The following is a 7,633-nucleotide window of genomic DNA, read 5'->3' on the forward strand; positions in this document are numbered from 1 at the left end:
AGTACAGAGAACTGGGGCGCTGGTTACAGGACTAGGCTGTTTATATACACAGTCGACGTACTCAAAAGTAGCAAAGGTGACAGTCGCACAGAAACATGGCTTGGCAGTCCCGAGATTATGCTTTCATGAGAATATAATTACCTGTAGTACAGGCGCACTATGGACTTAATTTACACATCAGTAATATGAGGCCGAGGAACAGGTATTTCTCCACAACATATAAATTCCTTGTCCACCTACATGCTGCAACGACAATACTATGAGCCAAAATATCGCGTAAAAGCTCATGTGGCGGAGTTAGGGACATAACGTGTAATAACACCTATGGAAAACTATATCGCAACATACATACGATCACACACACACACGCCCCTAAGTTCTTCCTTCACGTGACCAAACCGTGAAATATCCGATTCCTAGGAACACTTTTTCCTCATACACATTATACTCCGTAACTTAGATTAATAACCATAATAATTCACAAGAAACAACTACACATCTTTATCATGTAAATCTTATATCGTATACTATTGTATCACTAGGATAAAATGTAAATAATTTGAGAGACTGCCAACCCCAGCAAATTTACCATACGAAAGCAGGGAGCGAGAGGGAGCTGGCAGTAATTAGGTGGAATGCAGACCGAGGAAGGTCTGCTGCTGTCATCAAAGGTTAATAGACTTTATATCATGGGTCTTATACTTTGATTTAACCCACCAAAGACAAGCGAACCTTCCAACCACGCATTTCGCGTGTCCTACAACACATAAGATACCGTGACACATAAGATATCGCGAGAGACATGTGCAAACTGTTGACAGTACCAGCCCTCCAACTCGCTGACATTAGCAGTTTCATTAACAGATGAGACAACACTCTCCAAGCAAGTTACCAAATGACATACCAAGGCTGCGCGTACGAACGTCAACCGTGAGTTCTCGCACCCAACTAATTTGCTGATGGTTACATCAAAATTTCGCATCCCGGCACTACCCGACGATTCCAAGTAGCAACAACATTCCCCGGTCGAGGACGCCAACGTCATCACCCCTACCCCGTGCGAGAACACTCAACAACTCACCCTACACCAGGCGCGTATCCAGGAATGTTATGGGGGGGGGGGGGCAAACCGATAACCGATACTTGAAACACGCTGATATATTAACCCCAAGAATAATGCTGTTGGCTTGGAGATTGGTCCAGAAACCTAAGTCTGTTTTTGTTCGTAATTGTATGTAAAATCATATATAATTCACATACAAGTACTGACTGATTATGAACGTGTACCATACTCGGGGCGGGACCCCTGTCCCCCCCCCCCTTGTATCTGCGCCTGCCCTACACCACCAGGCGGAGGTCAGCAACCTAACTACAACCACGTGAAACTCGTTTTTTTTTCTTTCTTATTGGTTATTTTCCCTTATCTACCATAACCCCCCCACCTCCGCAGGACCTACATCTGCCATATGACATACTCTCAGGTCCACCACCTCCGTTGTACAATAACCGATTTCGCGAAACGATTAGAGGTCTTTCTACACTTGATACATAACGAGGTTAGAAAGAAACTGAGTTGATACGTGAAATAATTTCGAAACACAAGAGAACTGAATATCAAACAAGGTGACGTGGTTGTGAAACAACCTTCCCTACGTGCCAACAAGTTCGACATGAAATTCTTGACCCCCTACGTCGTAGCCGAAGCACCGAGGAACCAGAAATATTTACAAGATCATTTACCGATACAACGACACCCTGCAAGTGATCCACAGAAGCTAAAAAATGTGAAGACGAGTCTGAGCCTAGACACACTCCTAAGAAGAACGGAATTCCTTGACACAAATCCCACGGCAACACAGCTCGACTTCAAACACTCCTACAAATTCTCAAACTCTCATTCAGTCCACCAAGACGTGGGGCCGATTACGATCCATTACTTTAGATAACCTTCTATCTTCAAAAAAAAAAAATCTTCTCTAACTTCCTTTGGATTATAACAACCCAGGAACAGAATATAACTAACACACACCCAAGAACCAAACCACAATCATTGAGAGTATATAGCATTTCTGAACCATCATACTACTGGTGGGCCTCGCAGTCGTGATCAGAACGGACACCCCTCCAAAATCATCCCGGGAGTGATCCTTAATCCGATTGTGATGGTGGTCACAATCGATGTCACTATAACTGTAAAATTGGTAATGGAGATCGACATCCAGCTGATTCATATACCCAACCTACAAGACCGAGTACACAGCATCAAAGAAAAATTCCCTCTACACAGAACCTCCACGGACAACGAACCTAACCTCCAACAAATTTAGAGATAATATTTCAGTTCAGAACACCGAACAGCAATTTCGAGAGACTCAATGGAGAAATCCTCATGCACACTCCCAAACTAGAACGAAGAGGAGACTCTTCAACTTCTTAGGTACCATCCCCAAAGTGCTGTTTGGCACAGCAACAGAAGATCTTGATAAATTTCAAGGGGAGATAGACGGAAGTAGCCTCCTGCCTCCACAAAATAGGGAGTGGTAGAAGAAAATTCACTAAATGCATAAAACCTGGTTGAAGCTGTGGACAAATTGATGGGTTGTTTTAACTAGGCCATTCAAGATGGCCAGTAGTAGATCCAACAAACAAGAGAGAAACCGCAAAACTCCCAATAGATATGCTCGACTCGGCCCTCACCTTAGCACATAAGACCTATCCTAACTTAACATATAATGAGACCTTAAATCTATTCAGAACCTTGGTGATATTTACTGGAGAGACTGTACTGATTTAAATCAGTACAGTTCTTTGGGTAGTCATATCCTGATAGGCCTGGAGATATCGATGACTGATAGTCAACATCAGGTTATTCTTTTCTTCTTAGAAAAACTGTAAGCTAGAGTAGTAAAAAACAGAGCTGTGTTACTGAGTAATGGCTCTAGCAAGTGCAACACAAGCTGTCTGGTTGCGGACCCAGACAACTGACATGCAAGTAGATTCTAAAGGTCCAATGTTGATTTATGAGAACATCAGTTTCTTGCAAGGTTACTGATGTGTGTGTATTTACCTAGTTGTATTTTACGGGAAGGGGAGCTATGCTCGTGGTGTCCCGTCTTCATATCTCATTTTATCTAAACTATTTTTAAATTCATGTATTGTTTTTGCACACACCACTTTCTCATCTAACTTGTTCCAACTGTCTATTACTCTGTGAGGAAAGCTGTTCTTTTTCAGATCTCTTCTATAGCTGTCTTTCTTGATTTTCTTTCCGTGTCCTCTTGTATTTCTTTCATCCCATTTTATCAGATTCTCTCTATCAATAATTTCTATGCCTTTCATGATTCTGTAAATAGCTATCAAATCTCCTCTCTCTCTTCTTTGCTCTAGTGTCTGTAGTTCAAGTTTTGCTAGTCTCTCTTCATATGATAGTTTTGTGAGTGTTGGTGCCAATTTTGTAATTGCTCTTTGTATTCTTTCAAGTTTTTTTTATACATTTTTTGTACTTGGTGACCACATCGTTGCTGCATATTCCAATCTTGGTCTTATCAGAGTGATTAGAATTTTCTTCACCATTTCTTCATCCAGGCATGTAAATGCAACTTTGATTGTTCTTATCAAATTATAAGTTTCTCCATAAATCTTATTTATATGTTTTTCAGGTGACATATTATTCATAACAATGACTCCCAGGTCCTTCTCATTTTCTACTTTTTTTATTCCTTCTTCTCCCAATTTATATGATCCTGTTATTCTGTTTTTGCTTTTTCCAAATTCCATTATACTACACTTTTTAGTGTTGAACTCCATCTCCCACTTCCTACTCCATTCCCATACTTTATTGAGATCACTCTGTAGTGACTCACAATCTTCTTCCGTGTTCACTTTTTTTTAATAGTTTTGCATCATCTGCAAAGAAGCGTATATAACTTTCAATTTCTTCATCCATATCATTAATATATATAGCAAACATTATTGGGGCCAGAACTGTTCCTTGTGGAACACCGCTTATTACGTCATCCCATTTTGAGTGTTTGTCTCTTATCACTACTCTCATTTTTCTTTCTTGCAAAAAATCTTCCATCCATTTAAGCAGTTTGCCCTGTATTCCTCCTTCAGTTTCTAATTTCTTAAGCAACTTCTTATGTGGTACTTTGTCAAAAGCTTTTTCTAGGTCTAGAAATGCACAATCAGCCCATCCATCTCTTTCTCGTATTATATCTATTAGCCTTTAATAGAAACATGTTAAATTAGTGACGCATGATCGTCCTTGTATGAATCCAAATTGCCTTGGATTTAGTACGTTGTTTTTTTCTAAATATTTTACCCATTTACTTTTGATAATTCTTTCACAAATTTTTGCTATTGTACTCGTTACAGAAACTGGTCTATAGTTGGTAGGGTCTTCTTTATTTCCTCCTTTATATATAGGTACTATATTTGCTTTTTTCCAATCACCTGGAACTTTTCCTTCTTTCAAGGAACTATTTATTATGCTATGTATTTTGTCTGCCAGTTCATTTCTGCATTCTTTCAAAATCCAGTTTGCTATTTCATCTGGTCCATGCGATTTTCTAACATCAAGATTACTCAAGTGTTTCATTATTTCATTCTTTGTTACTTCTATTTCTTTCATAGGGGGGACTTTCTCCTTCCATTCGATCTCTTCCGGTTGTATGTTCTCCCTTGTAAACACTGATTTAAAATGCCTGTTCATAATTTCCGCCATTTCTATTTCCTCTGTGTATTCAACTCCTCGTTATCTTAATTTCTCCAAATCTTGTTTGTTTTTCAGTTTGTTGTTTAAAAATATGTAGAATAGTTTTGGTTGATCTTTACATTTTTCTATGACATCTTTTTCATATTTTCTCTTTTCCTCTCTGCACGCTTGTACATATTCATTTCTATAACAAGTATATATTTTCCATTTTTCAGGTCTTTTGTTTTTCTTCAATTTGGTCCAAGCTTTGTCTTTTTGTCTTTTAACTCCTTACAACTTTTGTTGTACCAGCACTTTACATATTCTTTTTCTTGTTTTTGTCTTGGGACATACTTTTCCACTCCTTTTTTATAAATTTTTGTCAAAATATTCCATTTCTACTGTTGTATCTTCTTTGTGTATTCTTTCCCAGTTTTCATTTTGAAAGAATTCTCTTATTTGATCAAAATTTGTTTTTTCATACATCAATCTTCCTTTTCTATATTGTTCATTTCTTTTCATGTATTTTTTCTCATTTAGCTCTAGTTCTATCAATATGTGGTCACTTTTACTTATTGGTGCCTGGTATTCTATCTTTTCCACTATTTCAGGTTCTGAAGTGATTATTAGGTCTAGTCTCGATGGTTCTTCTTCATTTCTATACCTAGTGTTCTCCTGAATCCATTGTGTTATTGTGTGGTCAATAGTCATCTCAAGTAGAACATTTCCCCATGAGTCTTCTCCACCCTTTACGGTCATCTCTTCCCAGCAGATTTCTTTGCAATTATAGTCGCCCATCATAACTATTCTTCCTCCATCTTCCATCATCTTGTTTAATGTTATTCTTGTGTCTTCTAACATACTTTTATGTTCACTTTCTTCCCACGAGGCTGTTTTTGGGGGCACGTAGTTTATTACAAACTTTCTGCTCTTCTTATCTCTGTCTTCTACTTCTATCATAATCATCTCTACTCTATTCTTTCCATATGTGACACTCTTCACATTTATATCCTTCTTAGTCAGGAACATAACTCCACCCCCTTGTTTTATCTCTCTGTTTCTAATCCAATAATTATATGCATTGTGTCCTATGCTGTTGGGTGGTAGTGGACCTTTTAATTTTGTCTCTACAATTCCCATTATGTCCGGTTCTTTTTCCTTCAGATACTTGTTCAGTTCATTCAGTCCTGTTATTAATCCATATATATTTGTGTAGGACACTCTTAACTTTCTGTTATTTCCATTGTATTCTCTGTTTCTTTTTTGTTTCTCTCTGTTATGGTCCATTTCCTCAATTTCATATTCACTACTCTCCAGTAGAATTCTTCTTTTTCTGACTCCGTTCTGGTCTCGTTTTTTCTTTAGCTTCTTTCCTTTTCATTTTTTCTTCCTCTCTTTCCTCTTTATTCATTTCTCTTTTTATCCATACCTTTTTATATTGTTCACTTGCTGCTAGCTTCCCTGTTTTTGCTAAGATATTCTCTGCTGTTGTTTGTGACCTGAATTTAATCTTAATTGGTCTGGTCTTATCTGTACTATATTTTCCGAGCCTAAACATCTCTTCGATTTGTTTCATTATTTCAGGTTCATCTTCCTGAACTAATTCTAGTAAACTGCTTACTTTTTCTTTTTCCTCACTGATTCTTGAAGTTCTATCTAGGTTATGTTTCTCTTCCATTCCTAATATAATTATACATTTCTTTTTATCTGCTAAGTCTCTTACTATATTCTCCTTCTGTCTCATCACTTTGATAACCGAGTCTTCAGTTTGTTCTTTCATTTGCTGTTTAATTATGTCAGTAAATGCAACTTTACTGTTTTCCTGGATTTTTTTCCAACCCTGTGCTTCTTTTGCTATGGCCTCTTTATTGTCTTTATTATTCCTCTTTAATTCTTCATTCTCCTCTTTTACTTCTTTTAACTGTCTTTTTAATTCTTCTATTTCATTAGTTAAATTTTTGTTCGCCTTCTCTAGTTCTTCCAATCTTTCAACTCTCTGCGCATTGTTGGTTACGTTACCGAACCTGTCTTCCCAATGTTCGATCATCTTATCAAGTTTATCCTCTAATCTTGTCAGTCGGGGGAGGTTGGTACCCCCCCCCCCACCCTCATTAAATCCCTGAAAATTATTATCCTCACCTTCCATTGTGCTGCTCTTATCTATATTTCTAATTTTTACAATTTTGTTAATCCCATCACCAGAATGATCGGTCCTTCGTTGGTTTACAAGACGTCTGGCCTCTTGGACCAAGTCCTCCCCTTCCTCATTTCCTTCCATTTCCCTCAGTAATCCCTCCCATTCTCCTTTTTCCTCACTTTCCCACGACACCACGAGTTATCCCCTTCCCTGTAAATACAATAGGTACTTCCTTTGCGTTGAGGTCCACGAAAAATTCACTTTTTCTTCAAAACTCTAGTCCTTGCCGTCCATCCGACAAAAGTGTGTGTATATATATATATATATATATATATATATATATATATATATATATATATATATATATATATATATGCAGAGGAAATCACTTAAACGCGTGATTCTAGATTGCAGAAAAACCACTAGGAAAATAGAAATAAGACCGAGCGCTTTCGTCTATTCAGACATTTTTAAGGTACAAGTACAGAAAAAGAGGCAAGTATATATACTCAGAGGATAGGGTAGTATATATACTTATTTACTTATTTCACAATTTATAATTATTTTATAATTACAATACTGAGGATATGGTCCTCAGATAGGTTAGGTGCCAGATTTCCTATAAAGGGGGTACATTTTTGCAACCATGACTTTAGAAGACCATAGGACATTTTTTCTTCTTTTTACTGAATGGCATCAATAATTTAACACTTATTTTCAACCTTCTTTAACACTACAATGGTAAAAAATCATACAATTTATCATTCAGCAAAGTGTAAAGATATAAAAAACAGAAATTG

The sequence above is a fragment of the Oratosquilla oratoria genome, chromosome 16, assembly GCF_046742065.1.
Source record: "Oratosquilla oratoria isolate Oo_2021 chromosome 16, ASM4674206v1, whole genome shotgun sequence".
Taxonomy (NCBI): Eukaryota; Metazoa; Arthropoda; class Malacostraca; order Stomatopoda; family Squillidae; genus Oratosquilla; species Oratosquilla oratoria.